At 40.6% G+C, this 23,380-nt stretch overlaps 1 protein-coding gene across 9 annotated transcripts in view; it reads left to right on the top strand.

The window, feature by feature from the left end:
• Positions 1–23,380, top strand: part of LOC148758739 (uncharacterized) — a 366,645-nt gene that overhangs the window by 285,280 nt on the left and 57,985 nt on the right. The gene's annotated exons all lie outside the window — the stretch shown is intronic.

Below are 23,380 nucleotides of genomic sequence, written 5' to 3'. Positions count from 1 at the left end.
GCCTGGGTATGGGGACCCTAAAAGGCATGAGTTGGCAGTGGTGACAACCTTGAGAGAGAGAGAGGAGGGACGTTGGCAGGCTTGGGCGTATATATTTATTGGTGACATTTCTAGTGTGTCATTGAGGGAAACAAAAGTTGAGAAACATAACTTTATCCTACAGGATTTATTTCCCCCTGCATAACAGGATTAATGCATTTCCCCTAAATATCTTTTAGAAGTGTCATCTAATCTCCCTATCTCCCATCCAGAAATGGCCTTGTGTATCTGAACACAAACATTAAGTTTGATAACAAATTCAGTTGAAGTCCATTTATTTTGGGTTGAGGGTCCATCGGGGAACAATTTTGCATTGAGACATGTTTGCAAATTTCAGCAAAATTTTGTATATCACTACACAGCATTTCTTAACACCTCTTTGCACAATGATGATTAGGCTCATGAAGTAGGCACTCCATCAGCTCAAGCTCCTCTGTTCCCTGCTTTGCTGCTTTGGCAAAACGTTAACGTCAACAGTGAATGTCATGCGGATAACTGCTTTATGCAATTACCCATCTTTTTAGAGGTTTCTGAGAAACATCTGTACCACTTACTGGCCACAAGATCAAGACAGGTCACGCAACCTCATTGACTCTGTTTCCTAATTTGTAGGATGTATATAATATCTGAGCTGCATGCTTCACGAGCTGTAACAATAACATAAAATGATAGGTGTAAAAGTGCTTTTGAAAACGGCAAAGCACTATACAAATGTGAGTTGTCATTAAGTATGTGATGTTGGTAGCAGAGGTAGGAGATACCATGTCAAGACCCAGGTCTATTTAGGGGATTCAAAGCAACAGTGTAGACAGCTGTCCAGGAAGAGTTTTATTTGTCTTACGTCTGCCTTGTTCTTTCACTGTGTTTTGTGAGTCCTTGACCTCGTGTATCTGAAAACTGCTCTTGTTGGGGAGCGGTTAAAAAGATGCTGTGACCCTCTGACTCTCAGCATTGTATGGTGAGCATATCTGGAATAGCCACTTTAATCTATCAAAAGATAAATGTGATATCATTCAACTATGCAAAATTAGAAAGAAATTGTTAAACACATTTTCATATCATGTTGAAAGAGATTCATAATTTGACAAGGACATGTGAATTTAGGTTCTGATGTTCAGAAGTATAAATAAAGCAATTTGCAGCCCACATTGTAAAAACTAGAGCTCTGCATCCCCCATTAGAAAACTGTCCTTTGTCTTTCCCCATCACCATAATTAACTAGTTCCTATTCATTAAACAATGAAACAGACAATTAAATAGTAATAATAGTACTTTAATTATGAAGGTATTGTTATCTGCGTAGATTGTGGAAAGGGGAGATCAGTTTAGCTGCATTTAAAACGTTTGCTTGTCTGCTTTTACATGCTGAAGGAAAAAGTGTTCCTATTTTCAGAGCCTCTAGGAGGAAATAGGATAGAGTCTATACCCTCATAAGGCCATTTCTGACAAACAGGACTCTCATTTATTAATCGAGTGAGCATTGATTAATACACGTGAATTCTTAATAAGCATCCTTAGTATTTGTTCAAGAGGCGTTTGTAATAGTTGTAAGAATCATCAGCAAGTATTTTTAGATGCATGAGTGAGGTGAAAGTCCTGTGCATGATGACTTTCAGAGTTTGTTAAGCACCACAATACTGGGGTTAAATCCGACTTAGATTAATCTTTAACTTACCTGCTCTTTTTCTCTTTGGACTGACTTTGATTTTAAGAGTATTATTATTTCCTGTTTCAATACGACTGAATAAATTCTCGTTTCTCCAGTTATACAAAACCAAGCTGAATCTCCAAAATATGTTTTGTCACTAAAATTGGTAATACTTCCTCACGTTTGGGATTTTATTTCTCAGGAAAGAGTTTCAGATATAAATAGTTTTCTCATTTATCACAGTCACCTTGCACTCAGTGAAATCTTAGGGCAGGGGCAGCTTCGGTAATTAGAAAGAAGGGCTTCCTTTCTATTTCACCATAGAATATAAACTTAGTGTTTATTAAATGTTACATATTTACTTGCATGTGAGGTCACATTGTGTGACCGCTTCATCTGGATTAGAATCTACGCTTTGACATTTAGTAGCTCTGTGGCCTTGGGCAAATAATTCCTCTGAGCCTCTGTTTCTTCATCTGTAAAATAGAGCTGCATTATGTGCAACAAGGATTAAATGGTCATTACATATAAAACACTTTGCATGGCGCCAGGCTTAATAACCTCACGTGTTATTATCTTACCCAGTACGCGTCTCAGACTTTTGGCATGCTCCTTGGTACAAGGAACCACTGAAACGTCCTAGAAAATATAAAGAAACAGTTACTTCTTTTGTTGCTGTTGTTGTTTAATCAAACAGACATTGGCTTTGGAATACTCCTGAAGTCATGCCATTTTCTCCAGCACAATCTAAGCGCTCTCAAGGGGGCTTAATAAGACCTGCCCTGTAGTCACTTCTTCTGTCTGATTTAGCTTTATATCCAGGTGTCCTGACTGCTGGTGTTGCTGTTTCCAAAACACAAGGCCCCTTTTTCACCTTTCCTACAGTGAAGCTTATTTGCTTTTACCAGTTAGACATTAAAAGATCATTTAAGGCTAGAGCAGCAAAGGCTCAGGTTTAGGCAGCTGCAGATTTCCCTTGGAAGTTCATGTGTTTCCGGTTTTTCCACAGGTAATAATGGCATTCTGGTTAGGCTCCTTGGCCTTTCCCTCTCAATAGGAAGTCGATAGCAGGGTGTCAGTTGTCAAATAGTTAAAAACCTGAACCATGGACTATTCAGTATAAATCCAAATATCAGAACACTTTAACTGAGAGGTGTGAAATTTTAATTTACAAGGCCAACTGCAAGAAAGTTCAGAACTGCGCATTATGTTTTTTGCTCTTTGAGTATCCAGTGCATCAGCCTGTAAATGGCCCCACAAATTAATGCTGGATGTAAGGCTCTCATGTGACCTGAAGTAAAGAAATAATTCTCTGTCTTTTTAAGTAAAAACCATGTTTTCTATTAAGTGTGTGTCAAGCTATCCAATCAGTGGCACTTTCTTCTGGCAAGGAGTACAATAAACCCAAGAAAAGATACCAGTTGTGACCCCAGAATTGCAGGAGGGATGCCCTTAGGTTGAGGAACGAAGCATTTCCTGCTTGACAGTATGTGTCAAGCTCCTCATTGGATCTGAGAAACATATTGATCTTTCAAGTGCCACGTGGCCGCTCGAAGCTGTGCGATCTACTTGTGGCTCTTTTTTGAGTGTCACCAAGGAAGAACTGTTTTGATCAATTTAATGGTCAATTTTTTTGCCAAGGTCCTATTGTATTTCATTAATTTACTGTTTAGTATCTTCCTTTGTTAATTAGTGAGCTCATGAAATCAGGAAGAATTAATAGCCTTTCCTTTATTCACACGATACTCCTGAGTGATTTTCAATGTTATAATCCGCAGCTATTCAATTCTATTTTCAACTCATACTTTCAGTTCATGTAAATACCAGTTTGGATTTGCTTCTAATCTCATTCTCATTTCAGTCTATTTAAACAACTGCTTTCTGGGTATCTGCTGTAAGGCCATTTTCAGGGAAGATCCCACCATGAATAAAACACACACCTGCCTTCAGTTGCTTGATTATCCACTCAGTGATGTCAAGACATATTGCCTTTTAAGGAAGGTAGCATAAAATAGAATTAAAAAGGTAGAATATAAAAATAGCCATCTGGCAGATTCTGTGCCAAATGTCTTACGCACATCACCTCATTTAATCCCACCACTATTTTATGTGCTCAGCATGATTATCCCCGTTTTCCATGTAAGGAAATGGAGGTGAATGATGCTAAATAACTTGCCGAGGGTCATACAGCTGGGCAGTGACAGGAATGAGACTGACGTCACTCTACTTACTGAAATATATTGACCCTGTCTATACATAGCACATGCAGACACAGGTTATAATCTGAGAAAAAAAGATAACAAATGTCATAAGAGAGAAGTGAATCATTTATGATGAGACTTCAGAGGAGGGCAAGATTACTTGGGACCACAAATAATTAGGGAAATTTCACTGAAGTGGTGGCATTTGATCAGAATTTTGAAGAACAGGTAGGTTTGAGCCAGGCTGTCAAAAAGGGCATTCTAGGCGGATGGGATAACTTAAGTGAGGACAAGATATTGGGGGGAAAGGGAAGACACATTCTGAAAATGTGAATAGTCAAGTTCAGTGGGAGCATGAAGCATACGAAGGAGATGAGTTTGGAAAGGTAGCTTGGGTGGAATTATTAGCGCCTTCAATACCTGGCTAAAGGATTTGTACTTAATTTGAGAGACAATACAGAGCCTAGGACATTTTCAAGTACAAGAATCACATGATCGCTCCTGTGCTTTTCCGGAAGTTTTCTAGAAATGGTGTAACCGACTGGAGGCGCCAGCTTGGTCAGGACTATTGATTAATCCAAAGGAGCAGTGCTGGAAGGGTGAGTGTAGATGTGAAATAGGATGAGGGAGAGACAGGGGTGTCTTCAAGATTTATGATTCTGAAAGACTGTAAGAATTTGGTGACATAAATAATGGTATCAGTAGGGCAAGATCTTGGCTTTTTATGTTTGTTTAATTTGGGAGGAGGAGGAGATGTTTGATGTTCAAGTGGAACTACTCATTAGTCCGTTTGGGCTAATATAACAGGATTCCACAGACTGAGTAGCTCATAAATGGAAATTTACTTCTCACAGTTCTGGAGGCTGGAAGTCCGAGATCACGGTGCTAGCAGATTCAGTGTCTGGTGAGGACCAGCTTCCTTATTAAAGACAGCTGTCTTCTCCGTGTGTGCTCACCTGTGGAAGAGGCAAGGAGCTCTGTGGGGTCTCTGATAAGGGCACTCATCCCATTCAGGGGGGCTCCACCCTCACATCCTAATCACCTCGCAAAGGCCTCACCTCCTAAGACACCACATTGGGCACTAGGATTTAATGCATGAATTGGAGGTGGGGCAAACATTAGTGTAGCCAGCATCCAAATGGAGAGATCCTGGAGGCAGTGGGAAAATTCTGTACAGAACTGAGAGACATGCGGCTCAAAATACAATATGGGAATCATCTGCCTCAATGAAGTTGCCAATCAGAGAAGTGACGAGAAACCCAAGGGAGCAATTCTAGAGCAGAGTAATATGATAGAAATGTAAGGCATACTTAATTTGGGGAGTGGGAAGAAGAAAACCATCTGGAGGAGGAGAGGGCAAAAGGAAACAGTGCTTACGGACACTCCTGAGAACGTACTGTGGACCAGGGTCACACCTACCTGCCTTCGCTTTAATAAACACAGCAAACCTATGAAGTAGCTGTATTACGCTCAGTTTACATTAGGAAACTGAGGCTCTGAGAAGATCAAGTGCTCAAGCTCTGCTAAGAGTATGGTAGGTGAGGGAACTGGAAATGTAATCTGACGCTCTTGATTCTAAAACCTATGTTTCTTTCCTAGGTTAGGGGTCACCAAGCTTTCTGTAAAGGTCCAGATAGTAAATATTTTCAGCTTTCTGGGCCATATGATCTCTGTCTCTAGTACTTAATTCCACTGCTATCGTGCAAAAGCAGTCATAGACATTAGTAAATGGGACTGGCTGTGTGCTAATAAAACTAAATTTATGAGCATTGAAATTTGAATTTCATGTAATTTTCATGAGTCGCGAAGTATTATTCTTGTTTTGATTTTTTCCCCAACCACTTAAAACTATAAACACCATTCTTCACCCGTGGGAGTACAAAAACAGGTGGCAGTGAGCTGTAGACCTTTGGAAGAGATGGGTAGGGAAAGAAATGAGAAACATCAAACCAGGGGGGCATACTGTACTGAACCATGACTATTGACTCATGTCTTTATTTGATCATTTATAAGGACACATTGCTTTTGATGCCATCTCCTTGAGCCTGTAACACCAAATTAGCTTAACTGCAAACTGGCTTCTTAGCTTAATGGTTCTTTTGGAACTGGGGAGTCTCCTCCGGCATAATTTGATCAGCTCTATCGTCTCACTTCACTCAGCATATTTTCCTTTCCTCTTTGTAATTCTGTTGTGGAATCTGACCTGACACTTCCAGCCTTTCCTCTAGGTACACAAGCTCCATTTTAATTCTGGCTCTTGTAGCAGAATAAATCTGCTTGTTAAGGCTGATACAGTCTACCTTCTTCCACAGTAATAAGATTCCAACATGAAAAGCACAACAAATATCATTGTTCTCTTCTCATTCTTCATTCAAAATCGTTATTTCAGGTGTGGTTCTACTTGTATGGGAAGATTTGTATATTCTGTCTATCACCTCATATTCTTTTCATGTAATTACGTTTTTATTTGTTTGAATGCCGATTCTGGTGACTTAAGTTCCTCTCTTACACACACATACTCAGATGCAAAGCAGCTCTTCATTTCTAAAAATGTGTGTTTTCCTTTGCTTACTTTCTTTCTCAGTTCTATTTTATCCCTTCCTATCTCTGGCCATGCAATTATACTTAACTTCATTAATTTGGGGGAGATTATGTTTACTAGAAAAGACATGACTGAGAAAAGAATCAGATTCCTTGGTAACCCAGAAAAAATATTTGGCAGGGGTAGAATACATTTTATCATCTCATGATTTATCTAGTTCTTTAATATTTCTCAAAGTGGGTTACATAATGTGAAAAGTTCGGGAAAAGATTTTGAGGACAGGGTCGGCCAAAAACCATATGACAAATTAGGCAAGCACGTGTTGGAAGCCATAGGGCGTCTCTTTTCGGGCATTCTCTCTCCTTTTCAGTCATCTTCCTGGAAATATTTTTCCTTTGTTCCATTCCTTGCTGACTTCAAGACATTGATACCCCAGCTGTAGAGGCAAACAAACAGTGACTAATGGTAGATGGAGATGGAGTTGGTGTCTCCTTTGCCTGCAACTAATTCATAAAAGACAGAGTAGCTCAGACTATTCTGGAAGACAGTATGCCTCACTGGCCACTAAAGCTTACCCCTTTCCCAAATAGCCTCTTTGTCTCACTTGGCTCAGAAAGGGCAGCCATATTCATCTCCGTCTTTGTTGATAAATAGCATCAAGTAACTTGATGATGCTGATGTGGGCCATTTAGAAATCAAAGAAACCCAAGGAGGAGCTTCTGATGAAGTTGGTGTCAAATTATCGCTCTGAATAGAGAACGATGGGAATAACTCCTCTCACGTAATAGCAGTAATTATGCATCAGGCCCTGCACTGGGCATTGTTTCTTTTAATTCTCACTCTTTACATGAATTACCACTGTTCTTCTAATGTAGGTGAGGACACTGAGATCCAGGGAAGTTGTTTATCCTGCCGCGATGTGAACCCACATATGTTCACCTCGTTCTTACCTTAACATTCCCCAAATCATATTTGACTATGAGAACCATTAGGATTGGTAACCTTTACTTCATATTGAATTCGGTTTTTTTGGAGCTCTGTGACATCTGTACACCTTCAGGCAATTTTAACTGGGAGAGAAAAGCAGCTCTCTCCCAGGGTATAGGAAACAAAGCCACCTGGATGCTAACTGAGCCCTTTTCCTGGCCACATTTGGGAGCGGGGGCGGAGCCTAGGCTGGAGCTGCAGGGTAGCCAGAGGTGTTCTTGTTCCTGTAACTGAACAGGGTGGTCCCTGGATGAAAGAGATGTGGGTCTGCACAGTGCACAGAAGAGCACCCGAGTCACCTAGGAAAGAGTTAACTCTTACTACCAGGGGACATTTAGAGATGAGAGGAACAGATTCCAATATTTAATAGGATCTCAGATGACATGTATAAAATTTTCAAAGTGGGATTCTTACATACATAATTGATCTCTGTAATTAAAAAGCCCAATTTAAAAAAAATAATACAGATGCAACACATAATGGTGTGATTTCTTGCCACAAAAACAAGTTATTATCTTCATAATGCAACACTATAATTCTCATTGCTGCAAAATACAGTATTTTCATGAATTGCATGATGAGCATTGCCTAATTGTTTCCTCCTAATCGCCTCCTTCTTCACTTGTTCGATGAGAAGAGTCCAGTTGTCAGTGGTGAGTTGAGATCTCTGGATCAGCATCTGTGGAATGAGGACAAAATTCAGGAAGTCCCTTTGGCTTTGTCCTGTTGGATAAGCAAAGCAAATGCCATCCTGTGCTTTAATATGAATGGGCATGTCACAGGAGGTCTCTAGGGGGGCTGTGTTTTGTGTGTGTGTACGCGTTTCATTGCAAATTCCTCAAGTATGCTGCAGATGAGAGCCAGGGGCCTACTGTTATGGGGGTACTTTGGCCGTAAATGACCATTATATTTCTGAGCAGCCCCTTCAATTCCCCTTGCTTTCCTCCTGGTTACAGCACCATAATTCTCAGCCGGGAAGGGAGTGTAAATAGCTCTCCCACCGCTGATGCCACTTAGCCGGCTGCAAATTGATGTGGATGGCTCTTTAGCTTTGGAAACTGTACGTTTCACCTTCACAAACGCACACAGCTTTCATTGGCCTGGGGCTTCGGAGCCTGAGATAAATCCTGAACTAGAGCTTGGCTCGCTGTATTGCAACACATCAGAAGTAGTGGACGGAAATTTCAAACATTTTGGAAATTTACACCTTGTCACTCTCCTCGGGCAATGATTTTAAGAAATTATGCCATCTCCACCAACCTCTGAATATTAAGTCTAAAAACCCAGAGCCATTTCTAACTCCTGCTAAAGTGCTGAAGGTCAGAGAGGTCAAGGCAAGCCAAAGCTTTGTGCGTGTTTCCCATTATTATGCTAATCATATGCATGGTCTTTCTGCACTTACACATTCATTTTCATGGCCAAAAAAAAAAAAAAATACATCGTGTTTTAAATAATGTGAATATTTAAAACAGTGACAAATGGCTGAAAATTTCAAGTAAAGACTCTCATTTTGCCCTTGGCATATGACTGTTGTGTGAAGGGCGTAAAAATATGAACAAAAATATGGTTTTTACATTCTGTTAATTCCTTTTGTTTTGTTTTATTTTTGTTTCCTAACTCTGATGTTCGTTATCTTAACATTCCTAACAACCTGTTTTTCCACTGTGAGCTTTCTCATCGTGTTGGTGTATGGTTAAAAATACATTTTAGGATATATATTAACGTATTTTATAAGAAACTATCTTGGGCCACTGAGAGTGACATTATTTATGAAGAGTTCACTGGTTTTATGAGAGATTCCAAAACAGTTTTTCTACTGAACATTCTGGAAACATTTACTAATAAATTAGTTAGGCTTCCCTTCGCTGGATGAAAACATTCCAACTAAATTAACCCCTTCTCACCCTTTTAATTGTGTGACACATTGATCATTTTTTATTTTCTCTGCTAAACTCTGTAATTAAACAAGCAACTTTTATTAAGTCGGGTGCTATCCTAGGCATTCTGCGCATGAAAAGCATACGGATTTGGGGAGTCACACAGACAGCAAATGGTAATAGCATGTGATGAGTGCTACGTCCCTGATATGAAAAATCATACTAAAATAACGCTCTGAGCACAGACTGATTTGTTGAGCCACATTGGAAGGGAGGTGACCAGATAGCTTCCCAGAGGAGGCCCGATGCCCAAGAGCTTGGAGGAAGAGTGAACATCCCCTCGTGAGGGACAGAGAAGGGCTTTGGGGGCAGATGGCAAAGCATGAGCCAGGTCGGGAATAACTGAAGGGGACTGGGGCTTGTGGGTGAGCCGTAGATGATGCAAGGCTGCACGGGAGGGCGTCTTAAGAAATGAGGTGGGAAAAGGGGGCTGGGCACCAGTTGGAAAGGCATTGAAGGATCCACTCTGAGTTTTAGAAACATATATTATCATAAATTATGATTTTTTCTAATTGTCCCGCAAATGCTATAGCCCTGATTATCCACATCAGTAATATTGTCACTTCAAGTGTCACATTGCTTTAGTGTGACTGACGTCTCCTGCAATGAAGAGGAAGCTCCATACTCTATATTTCTCTTCTATTTGCCTCCCAACCTGGGACTGTGGTGAGTGTACACTAGTCCCTCATAGGACAGGAATTTAAAATAACTGACTCTGAAATGTCTGTTGTCTCCGGAGCTCTGGATGCAGCCACAGGCCCTTTGCATAGGCTGCCTGGGTGGAGTCTTGTAGTGGAGACACTGAGTCCCCCACCTCTCTGCAGGTTTGCTACATTAAGCTAACTTCCCACTTCTGGGATCATACTTCTGGATTAAAGCATTTTTTTTGGTAGAAAGTCACAGGGAAAATATTCTCCCTAGTGGAAAGAAAGAGCATATAGAAGGCCCAAGCATAGGATACCTTAGCATGGAATTACTGTCCGGTGAATTGCCTGTGTCTCGAGGTGGACCACTGAATCTGTTGGGTTATAGTCCCAAGGTCCTGCAGGAGGAACCCTAAGCCATGGAAGGGCAATGAGACAGCGGGGGCACCAGGAGGCAGCAGAGAGAAGGACGGTCCAAGCGCCTGCATGTGGCACCTAGCCATCCGGGAGCTGCCTTGCCTTTCTCTCCAGCCTCATCCATCCCCACCATCCTGGAGCACCGGCTCCCCTGTGATGATACCACGTGGCACCCTGTGTTTCATCTCCCTTTGTCAAGCGTGGCTCATTGTCTCCCATTCCCCATGGTGTCATTCCAGGGATATACCAGGCTACCCCCTACTCACTCAAATCTTCCCTAGAGTTAGTATTTTCTCCTCGAACCCTGATGGACCAGGCGCTCTGAGCACTCCTCTGTGAGAACAATTACTTTTCATAAAATTCATTGACTTTCAGCATTTGCTCCGCTCCCAAGTTCACTGTGAGAAGCTCGTGTGCTGGGTCAGGCCGACGGTGAGGTGAGGGAGGCAATATCCGTGGCATCCAAACCCCTCCGTTATAGAAAGAAATACTATTTTAATGCAATATTTTAAAATATAAAAAAATCACTGTGAAACAATCCACGACGAGCAAAAAAAATCAACATTTAAAAATAAACACAGGATCTGCATTACTAATGTTTCTTTTTGCCTGAGGCTCCATTATAGCTCGGTACAACCCTGTCACACTGATCCTGTCTTTATCTGAAATGTTGATATTTTGTTCATCATTGATTTTGGCAATAATTTTGATCTTTTAAAATATTGCCTTAAACCCTTATTTATCTTGATTAGAGGGGGGATTTTGGTACCCCCTTCAATCTGGTACCTAAGGACAGTGCCTTACTTGCCTTACCCTAGTGCTGGCGTGGTTCTGGGACAAGGTTGTATTCTTCCTTGACACCTAAAGGTTAGGGTAGGTACTTACTAAATGCTACTTTACCTACTTCCATAGTTTCCGTTTGGAATGAACTCCAGAATAAATTTTACTCTGAGCTTCTGATCTGTTATCAACACTCCTAATTCCCCCAATATAACCTCAATGGTTGAGGACACTGTTAATTGTTCAAAATAAAACTGAACATCTAGGCCTGCTCTGCAGGCAGACCCTGAGTAGCTGACATTTCTTTAACAACGTAGCCTGGATCCATCGGTTTCCCTTCAGGCATGTATTAAGTACCTCCTACATGCCAAGAACTTCCCTGGGCATCATCCCCGTTCCCATGGAGCTTGTTAAAGTCTGGAAGGGGAGAAGATGAGTGAATTGATGATGCGTGAAATCATAAAAATATGTACAGGATAAAGAAGAGATCCAGGTGAGCGAGTGATGAACAAAACATAAATAAAACTGTTTCCCCAGCTTGCTTTCTACTCCAGTGGCCAAAGATCATAAAATAAAGATAAGTTTTGCTTTCCTACTTGCCCATTGAAAATTGTTACTCACTTTGGGTGAAAGGATATTTGCAAGGCTGTTTTTATGACATACGGCTACTTTCACCTCGAGTCAAAGCATTTTAGAGATCAATTTTCACAGCACCAGTCGAAGGGAAGGGATATATATCTGTTAGTTGCCCTGAATTTCACTTCTGACAGTGATTGAAATGGCAAAGACCACCTCTGCCCAATATATTTCCACTCAACATCAGTTACCTGAAAAACGACTGTGGATTATCAAAACTAAGTGTGGCTTCCAGAAATACCAAAGGCTAGTCGGCGAGGCATCTGCCTCACTGCGATGCAGTTTGGAACATATTTTGTTACCATAGGCATGAGACTGTCATAAAGAAGAAAAGGTAAAAACTGTACTGAGAATTAAACGCATAATAACTATTTCATCTTTCATATACGTATGTCTCGCTTTTCACTTGAGTCCAGGGACTTTGTTTTCCGTGTCGTCAAAGAAATGTTTATTAAGCAGTTACTAAGATCTAGCACTACAAAGATCTATTAGACACCATCTCTGCCCTAAAGACATTTAGAGCAATATGGGAGGAGAGCGCCAGCAGGAGAGCTGCACATCGTGGAGGCCCAGGATGCACATGGCAGTGTGTCTTCTGTAACCAGGCCACTAACAGAGTGGGTCTGGGGTCAGGCTGCCTGTGTGGCCTTGGACAAGTTACCAAAACTCTTTCTGTCTCAGTTTCCTCTTCTCTAAAATAAAGATGCTATCTCCTTAAATGAGTTAACATATGTAAAGCACTTTGGACAGTGTCTAGCACATAATAAGCCCTCGATAAATATTAGCTGTCCTTATTAATAAAACATCATGACGAGAGGATTATGTGCAGAACTCCGGGGGAGTACAAAGTAGATTCACGTTTTCCAACTGGATGGAGTCTCTGGAGAAGATGACGTCTGAGTTGAGTCTTAAAGGACTCCGGGTGTCATCCAGAGGAGGAGGACGGGGAGGGCACGCTGAGGAAACAGCATACGCAAAGTGCAAGGAGTGGACAGGCGGATGCTGCTAAGCTGCACTTTACATTCTAGAGTCCAAAGGAGAACAGACCTGCGTTTACTTGAAGCTCCAGTCTAAGGAGGGCAGTGACAGGGAACAAGACTAAGACAGAGGCAGAGGCCAGGCTGTGGAGGACTGTACAGTCACAGAACCCTCGCAGGGTTTACATGGCTGAATGGAAATTCCAGATTGACCACTTGGTTGGCTCCGTGAAAGGTCGAGGACTAAGGGAAAAGCACAACTCTTGCAGTGGTCCAAATGAGAGAAGACGAACTCAGACATTTGCTGCAGAAATATAGAGCATGCATCAGTTTTAATTCGTTTGTTATTCAGGTAAAAAATATTTTTTGAGTGTGGACTTTGTGCCATGCTGTCTGGATGGAGAAAAGAGATTAAGACTAATGCTGTGTTTACACTTGTGATGCTTACAATATAGTAGCGGAGAAAGCTATTATCCACATAATTCAAGAAGGTACTTATTTATTTGTGGTTGTAATATTCTACAAGGAAAGAGTATGGAGTATGGTAAGAGTAAATGGGAGTATCAGTATAGTGTAGAAGTTACATGCGAGACTCTAAACTAGATGCTCTGAGTTCAAATCCTAGCTCTGTTGCCCAACTGCTTCATGCTTTTGGGCACCTACTTAACTTTTCAGTGCTTCGGTTTTCCCCTCTACCAATGGGGTAGTGGTACCTGCTTCATAGGATGGTTGTAAAGATTAAATGAGCTCATATATGCAAAGCACTTAGAACACATCCCACACATGATGAACACAATATAATTATTATCAGCCAACCTGCTCTTAGAGGAGCTATAAGTAGAAGCTTCCTTAGGAAGCCTCAAGTAGGATGATTCTAGAAGGACAAATATGTGTCAATTAGAGTAGATCATTCCTCTACACATGTGCAGAAGGGCACACGTGAAGACCCTGAGACTGGGAAGGGGTTGCTACATTCAAGGAACCAAGAGAGGTCAGAATGGCTGGAGTTTAGTACATGAGGAAAGTGTCATGAGATGAGAGTAGAACACGGGGAGCAGGGCGGGGAGGTACATCGCACAGACTGTGGTCAGTTAGGAATTTAGAAGAATTTAGAAGTTTTGAATTTAGAAGTTTTGAATTTAGAAGAACTTAGAATTTCGACCAAGGGAGTGACATGGTCTGATTTATGTTTTTAAAAGAAAACCTTAGCTACAACATGGAGAATATAGAGGGATGCTGAGTGATTGTTGGGAGACTCTTTGGAGGCTGTTTTCTTAACATAATGGAGTCAATGGTGGCTTCGAATGGGTGGTGGTCATGCTGGAACTTGGCCATTCACTAAATGTGACAGGAATGATTGGGAGAGATTGGAATCAAGGATGAGCCCATGTTTTCTTGCTCCTCTGGCTGGGGGAGATTTGATGTCCTGATCTGTCCAAATCAAAACAAAACTGGTTGAGGAGTAGGTCAGGCAACTTTAAGTTAGGATTGGGTTTGGATGGAAATAACAGAAGACCCACTACCAATAAATTAGTTTAGAAAGAAATAGGTTTGTTTCTTCCTCACAAATGTGCAGGTTACTGTGGGCTGGTGTGGACCTCCATAGTGTAAGAGACCCAAATTCCTTCTATCTTGTTACATCACACATGTAACTTTTGTTCTCAAGGTGCCCTCATGAACTGGTACTCCAATATTATGTCTACACTAACCAGTGGGAAGGAGGAAGTGGGGGGATAACGGACCACTCCCTCACTTTAAGGACATGTACTAGAAGTTGGACGTACTACTTCTGCTTATATCCCTGTGATGGTTAATTTTATGTGTCAACTTGGCGAGGCTACGATGCCCAGATATTTAGTCAAACACTAGAGTTGCTGTGAAGATAGTTGTTAGATGAGTTTAACATTTAAGTCAGTAGATCGAAGAGTAAAGCAGATTACCCTCCATAATATGGGCGGGCCTCATCCAATCAGTTGAAGGCCTTAAGAGGCAAAAAGACTGAGGTCCTCTAAGGAAGAGGGAATCCTGCCTCCACTGACTTTGGACTTGGGTTGTACCATCAGCTCTTCTTTGTGTCTCCAACCTGCTAGCCTACCCTGTAGATTTTGGACTTCCCAGGCTCCCTAATCACACAAGTCAATTCCTTAAAATAGATCTCTTTCTCTTTACACACACACACACACACACACACACACGCACACGCACACACACGCACACTATTCATTGTGTTTCCCTGGAAAACCCTGACTGATATAGTGTCATTGGACTTAGTTAGGCACATAGTTATGCATGCTGTGAGAATGGCTGGGAAATGTGGTGTTAGTTTTGGTGGTTGAGTAGCCAGTCACAGTTCAGGGGAATTATTATTGAAGAGTAGAAGCAAGGGTAGCGTAATGGGGGACAACTGGCTTTCTCAGTCAAAATTAACTATTTAAAAATTAGCTTCAACAGATTGTGTTGGAAAAACTTATAAGACTTCTGTATGTAGAGTTAGATACTTAGTTCAGAAACATGGACATGAAGCACTAAAGAGTGGACTGGGATAAAGGAATAAATTTGGTCTCCAAATTATATATATATTTAAAGTGGTAGACTTGACTGAGATTCTCCAGGAAGAGAGTATTGCACGTGAAGTGGAACCGAACTCTGAGCTTGTGCAACCCCAACACTTAACGTTCGTGTGAGGGAGGGGACGTTGGCAGATAAGCCTGAGCAGCATGGTCATAGTAGGAGGAGGAAATTATAATTTGAGATATGATGAAAATGTATTAGGTTGGTATAAAAGTAATTATACTTTTTAAAAGGTTAAAAACAATTGCAAAAACCACAATTACTTTTGCACCAACCTAATAAAAGCAGTTGAATTTAGAAATTAATTAAATGTGAGGTGGAGAAAAAGATGAGTTTAAGATGACACCATAGTTTTGGTTTCTGGGGAGGCAATATTATTACCGAATAGTGAATAGAAGAGTGGGGAAGGAGTGAATGAGCTTGAACATGTCGGACCTGTGGACAGCCCAGTATAAATGCCCAAGAGGCAGTTGGCCATAGGAGTCTGAAGCTCTGGAGAGGTACTATGGCTGGGGATAGAGGTTAAGGGGTCATCAGCTTAAACAGGTAAAACTGAAAAGCCATTGCACTAGGTATATGAGTCGGGTGAAGAGAAATAGATGGACAAAATTCTGAAATTTGAAAATCTGAAAAGAAAGTCTTAAAAGCAGCCAAGCTTGAATGATAAGAAGGATGTCCCCAAAGCAAAAGGAACAGTGTAAACTGTATCATTGAGGGTCAGTAACATAAAGACTAAGAAAGGTTCCTTGAGTTGCCAATTAGAAAGATAGTACGTAATGGAATCAGTCACAGAGGTGCACTGTGGTGGTGAGGGTGGAACCCAAACTGTAGCAGAAGAATAAAGTGGTGAAGAAATAGAAAGAGGGAGAAACTCCCTGCAGGCTGACTGGAGGCTAGGTAGGAGGGGTTGTTCATTTGTTTTCGTCTTTATGGGAGCTATTTTGTCATGGTGATAGGCAGAAGCAGAAAAATCCAAGAACAGACAGAATAAATGAGAGGGAGGTGGGGCTGGCGGGCAGAGGAGATGAAGTTAGCTGAGCTGAGGGGGTCAGAGATTCCAGGCTATGGCATTGAGTGACCCATGTGCCTGCGGATGTCACGAGGGAGGCAGTAGGACTGAGATGAATGAAAAAAAGTAATCTCTGTACACTCACAGAATTTAAAACAGTGCCTTGCACTTAATAAATATTGCATTAGTTGATTTGGCAATCCATTGATTATTGCTTCTGTGTTCTTTATCAGGTCTGCCATTTTAATACAGAAGAAACGTTGGCTTCATTGAAGTTTAGTGCAATTGTGCATTTGGGACAAGTTCTCCCATGATTCCCCTGCTTAATTCCTAATTTATTCCCGTTCCACAGCTCCACATCTTTGTAACTGAAATGGTTATCTTGGGACATAGCCAATTCAGTTCTTCTGAGGAAAATCATTTCTAGAAATTCATTAGTAGGTTTAGATCAAAAATAAAAATTAAGGTAAATCTCTCTAAAGGGAAGAAAAAACATGGGAAGGCGAGGGCTGTTTGGTGGGTAACACCGTGGCTGGGGCTCGTGGTCTGGATAACTACCCATTTCCTTTTCAAACCAAAGCACTTTCGGTGTTTTCTTATTGGATTCATCAAACACATTCCTGATACCCTTTCTGCAAAGTGCTACCTTAGTCTCCAATTAGATCATTTTAATCAGCTTTCTCTTTCTGTCCACAGTATCGAAGCAACACCAAATTTGGTGATAGCATACTAATAATGTCATTATTATTATTAAGGCAGCAGGTGGCTTCTAATGAGATCTTGAAACAAAACTGTTTCCTCTTTGTCCAATCAAAAGCCACACTTTACTGCATTAAAAGAAAACACTGAACTGTTTTTCATAGTTCTGGGGAGATAAATCAATGAAGATTGTCATTATTCTGAAAATTGAAGGCTCTGATTGAACCTGTTTTTGTGTTTTACATTATGGGAAAATATTATTTTTTTTTTTAGGAATGAACATAACTACACTGCCCCCCCCCCAAAGAAATTAATGCAAATGAGGCCAGATCTAGTGTGAACAATTAATTCTGAACTACAACGAAGGAGCTCTATTTTCCGATTCTGAAACAATTTTATTGAGAGAAATCTGAAAGTCTGTGAAAATGCATGTACTTATTCAGCATGAAAGAACGTTCTAGCAATCAGGACTTTTAACAGTTTAGTTGAGCAAAGAGCTGCTATTACCTTTTCAAACCCAAATAGATCTGTCAATTTTTTTTTGTTTTTGTTTTTGCTTGTAGCTCAGAAAGTTCACTAAAATTTCTGCGAAATTGCATTCTCTCTCTGTTTGAAAAGCTTGTTGGTTTAGAAGTAAACAGAATCCACACAGGAGTAAATGTGAAGATTTTAAACTATTGTTTTCTTAAAATTCAAGGTCAAGGCCTCTACATATAGGTGTGGAGTCAACAGATGACCATTTATCACAAATATAGACGTGCTTCTTACACTGCCAAAATATTAAGAACTTTGGCTTGGTGGATCACAGGTTTTTACTTCTTTTATTTCCTACATACCTGTTTGCTTATAGATGGAATCAAAAGAGTCACAGAATGAGAAAACCTAGACCTCTATGTCTCCTGGGTACCAGAAGTGAAGTGTAGTCTTTAGCGTAAGGGCTCTTACCTGGCCCTCTCCTTTATCCCCCAGGCATCGAGCACAGCTGTGGATTTAACTTGCTTTGTAGAGAAAAGGCTGTACGGAAGTGGCATGTTGGCCCCACTAACAGCTCACATGAATTCAGGGTCTAGGGTCTAAGAGAACCACTGGCACCTCACTGAGCACCCAGCCACGGGGCTTTGTGGCCCTCAAATCAGTTCAAAGCGGGTGGTCCCCAATGAATGACAACTGAAGGAGGTTAACTGATGTAGTGTTGTGCACAGGTTCCTCGAGTCCAAAAAGTCTGACCAATCGCTGTGTGGAGTCTTGTCACAGCATCTCCTTGAACCAATTTCCATCCCTTAAAAATGAGAAAGGAAAGCGCTATCAGGCACCAGTGTCAGAAGGGAACACTGGGAGTTCTGGAAAGTACGACAGTGAGCCCTGAACGTGGAGTGGGTGTGGGAGGTGAGGCCTGTGGAGAGGTGGCCTGCCTTAGGCGTCTGAGCCACTCGGACTGGATTCCAGGGGCCCTGGAGGCCCACTGATGTATTTAAAACAGGCAAGCGACATCAGAAGATTTGTATTTGAGAATAAACTTAAGGGAGCAAGACTGCAAACGAGGAGATCATGTAGCAAAGCAGGGAGAGATGCAGGGAGCAGGAGCTAGGGCAGAATGTGCTAGAAGGAGTTTTTAAGAAACACAAAAATAAGTCACCAAACTGGTAATGGAGGGCTTAGTAGTGGGGACAGAGTGGGATTGAGGGTGACTTCTGCAACTGCCTGAATGTTGATAGATATCCAATATCTGTATCTGGGAGCAGACTTAACGTTTTACAGCAGAAGTACAGTTTCATCACATTGAAAAGAGGTGAAAAAAATCTCAGGAGAGGAAGTTCTTAAATGATAGGGAACTATAACCTACTTATGTGGAGATGTGGTGGGTGGTCAGTAAAATTCTGATCTCATCTGATACCACAGGATATTTCCAGTTTTCCGATTCTCTCTCTCTCTGTCTCATATTTTAACTTACATCTTGTTTTCCCAAACAAGCATTTAGCACATAGTAGACATTCTATTAAAATAAGTTGGTGCATAAGTAACTCACATATTAAGATGCAAATTTTCTGTGTAATACCGTACATTTTAAATATTCACATCACACCTTACATGTTGGGCAGTGATTTGAAAAGAATCACCAGTTTCTTGTATGATGTAGACACCATTTGTTCTTCTATAACTTTTATACACAGGTATCACAATCAGGACAAGAAAAATGACTTAAGGCGTTTCGGCAAAGAGGAAATAAAAGATTTTAAAACATGTAGTTCTTTGTAAGTATAGTTTTAATAACAGCATTACCAGTAAATGCCAGCTCTCATTGTACTATCATTATTAAAAAGGGAAAGAAAGAGTATTAGCTCACTTTATTTGAATGTGATGGAAAAACATAATTCCTAATGTTGTGAGTGATATTATTAACATTTCAACACAAGTTACAGCCTTTCTTTTAAATGCACTATTATTATTATTATAAATCCATTTCATTTTTAAAATATTCAGGAATCAATATTATAAGATGTCCATTTTTCCTGATTTCATAATGGAAGTAAATTAGAAGACAGGGTTTGCCTGGCATAAATTTGCTTTCCTGAAAACTATTGGAATGCCTCTGCACCAATGGCAAGACATATTGGAATGCCTACTGGGACTACGGTTGCCATTATGTGACTTACATTCGAAAGGAATAGAAGGAAATAAGGTTTTCTATGTCTCTTTCACAGTAGTTCATTGAGTTTCTCACTTGCTCATTCATTGTTACATTCATTCAAGAAATATTAATACTATGTGTGGACATTTCTGGCCACCTAACATGCATCCCCCCTTGTAAGAGGCCTCAGATTTCCTTTCGGGATATTAACTTCCCTCCACTGTTTGAAACCTTGGTTGGGTGGTGAATCAAAGAAGCTGTGTTCTACTTCAGAAGCCCAATGGCTTCTCCCTCCATCGCTTTCCTTTCTGCACCCTGGAGCATCCAATTTGCTGACATACGACCTATACTTGGCCAGTTAGACACTTTCTCCTTGAGTGATAAGCTTTGAGGGGAATAATACACACACAGAAAATTGGTTAGAGCTGGTTCTTTCATTATGGTGTTGGTGGAAGGGAAGAAAGAGGGGCCACTCTTTGAGTATTTCCTGTCTCTGAAAACTTTCTTGATTCCTGCCTACTGCAAACCTGCTCTTTATGTCTTGCCTTTCATCCTGTCTGTGAGTACCTTCTTATTCTTCCAATAACTTCCCTTTTCCTCTTTATTTAGCTAGAATTCATTTCTGAATCTTACAGTCAAAGAATCCAAGCTAATAAGGACATAAACCTGAATTTGAGGACTTTACAGTCTAGTAAGCACATAATAATAGCTCTTTAGATCACGATCCTTTTGAGTGACAGTGGATTGCATGTCCCCTTCAGCAATATAATTTTCAAGCCACCAGCATTCCAGTCTTGTGAAATACCGGGGGCACACAAGGTCCCCATTCATTCGTTGCACAGCAGGAACCCAGAAGTACCTTTCGGAGTTGCTCTGCTATTTCAGGAGAGTGAACATATAACAAGTAAAACATGAAGCAAGCATGGTTGTGTCCACATAGCAATGGTCAGGGCTAATGTTAAAATAACATTAGCTCTTCTCGAGCTCTGAGTAATTGATGGCAGATGTATTCTGCTACCACAAAGACCAAATCTAACCACTCAACAAGTTAATGTGTAGATCAATTTTATTTTCTTGCCAGAAAAGCCTACTTTACATTATTTTTGGCATTTGATTACATTAAAAAAGATTTAAATCAAAGGAACCAAAGCATTCAATATAATTTGATGAGAAATAAATCTATTTATAGTATATAGTTTCATTGCTTTGAGGAGATAAGAAGAGTAAATTTAGCATTTTTTCTAAATGGATATTACCGGACCACTTTCTCATGCAGCCTCTGCACTAGAGTTGAAAGGGATTTTTGCACAAATGCCAATAATGATTTTAAACAGTACAAATACTTGCTTGAAGATGAATACTAATGCTCTCTTTGGAACTATTGTGGTCTATCAAGTCAATAATATTCATTTAAAAAACTTTCCAAAAGTGTTTTTCTACAATTGCCCCTGCAGATAATGAAAGGGGCATTATGGTCTCCTGAGTCAATAAGGTATGTTTTTAATATGTGCTCCAAAATTCATTTCCTTTTCTATGTCAATGCTTGTTTGAAATGTTTCAATTAATTATTGTTAAGAGGAAGAGTGGTACTTGGTTTGAACTTTAACTGTTATTCATCATACAGTGCTCATAAGAGGTTACTTCTGATATATGAAGCTACATGATTACCCACGGCTTAGAGCGATGGAAGATGGTTTAAATCACCTGTTGGAGTGAAGCAAAAATAAACGTTTGTGGGGGGACAAAAAGGACCTTCTATAATAGCAACTTGGAAAAATTTGACAAAAGCAAGTCTGTGGGCCAGGTTGTTGCAGATAATTTCAAGTTTTCTGTTTTTTTTTTAATGTGGTTTTATGAAATGGTTGTGTCAGAGATTTTAAATCTGGCCAAACAACACAAGCATGACCAACAGGCTCAAAATAGCCTGTTTTGAGCTATAATTTCACATTTATTTGATTTGTGAGCATAAGAAACACTTTAATGTTTAAAATATAGACATTTTAAATATAGTTTATATATTCAGTATCTGACAATTGAGACTAAAATTGCTTGCTCTTTCACAGAAACTCTGCCAAGGTTTTAAGGACTAAATTGTTAAATTTATTCTGGAGGGAAGCACTGACGATTTGAAAAAGGTTACATTTATTTTTTAAACATCTTGTTTGTATGTATGTATGCATGATTTAAAGTGTTGGTATTCTGTAATTTAACCGTATGATTTTATGCCTACTGCACTTTGGATGATCATGAAAATGAGACGCCTGCTCCTTGCCTCTCTGCTGAACAGTACTTCAACAAGTATTTCCTTTCCTCTCTATTGTGGTTTTATAAAAAAAACAAAAACAAAAACAAAAAAAAAAAAAAAAAAAAACCTTTTAGCTAACATTTAGCTTAATTATTTAACCTTGGTTTATTTTGCTGGGTGGAAAGAGGCTAGCATTTCTGCCTACCCCTGTGATTTGAATCTGACAAGCTTTACAATTTCAGTGAAGCAGGATTTTCTAATCTGCTGGTCTTCCCCTGCTGGCTACAGTGATATCCTGAAAACAGGGCAGCCACGGAGCTGTGAGAGCTCACACAGCTGTGTAGAGAGAAAGAGTAGATGGCCCCTGGAGTGAAGGTACCTGAGTGGAGATGAAATGGGACCACATATGGGGTCATGTGGACTTGGAAAGAGAGCTGAGTCCTGACTGTAGGAAAACTCATGTCCTTTGAACTGGGCATAGAAGTCAATAAGTTGTGGCTAGTTCAGGGTTGTAGTGTACAAAGATAGACCATATTAGGAAAATAAAGACCAGTGCAAATGTCAAGCCTGGGGGAAATTCTGATTTCATAACTCCCATGCTCTGGTAGGGACCATTCCACTCACCTTACAAGGTCTGTGTTTGAGTTAGCAAGGCTAATCACTGAAATTAGGGACTTTGATAGAATTCATTCATTGAAATTTATTGATAGCTGACCATGTGCCACATCCTAAGAGTTTGGGAAAAAATGGGGAGTAAAACCAGCCCTAGCCCTTTGTCTTCATGGACCTTCATGAGAGATATGTATCAAAGTATCATAGACAGAAATGTAAAATTACAACCAGGATAAGGATTGTCGATAGATAGGGAGAGCTGCCCTGATTGCAAAGGCTGTCCTAGGAAACAGGGTTTGGGTGAGAGCTGAATGATTATTAAAAGTTAAAAATAGGGCCGGCCCAGTGGCTCAGGCGGTTAGAGCTCCATGCTCCTAACTCCGAAGACTGCCGGTTGGATTCCCACATGGGCCAGTGGGCTCTCAACCACAAGGTTGCCAGTTCAATCCCTCGAGTCCTACAAGGGATGGTGGGCTCCGCCCCCTGCAACTAAGATTGAACATGGTATCTTGAGCTCAGCTTCCCCTGAGTTCCCAGATGGCTCAGTTGGTTGGAGCGCATCCTCTCAACCACAAGGTTGCCGGTTAGACTCCCGCAAGGGATGGTGGGCTGTGACCCCTACAACTAGAAAACGGCAACTGGACCTGGAGCTGAGCTGTGCCCTCCACAACTAAGACTGAAAGAACAACAACTTGACTTGGGAAAAAAAAAAGAAAGGCCTGGAAGTATACACTGTTCCCCAATAAAGTCCTGTCCCTCTTCCCCAATAAAATCTTTAAAAAAAAAAAAAATGATAGTACCAATGCT

The sequence above is a fragment of the Rhinolophus sinicus genome, chromosome 2 (genome assembly GCF_057876585.1).
Source record: "Rhinolophus sinicus isolate RSI-liver-muscle chromosome 2, RSI-T2T, whole genome shotgun sequence".
NCBI classification, from domain to species: Eukaryota; Metazoa; Chordata; class Mammalia; order Chiroptera; family Rhinolophidae; genus Rhinolophus; species Rhinolophus sinicus.
This window is presented reverse-complemented; position numbering and strand designations above follow the sequence as displayed.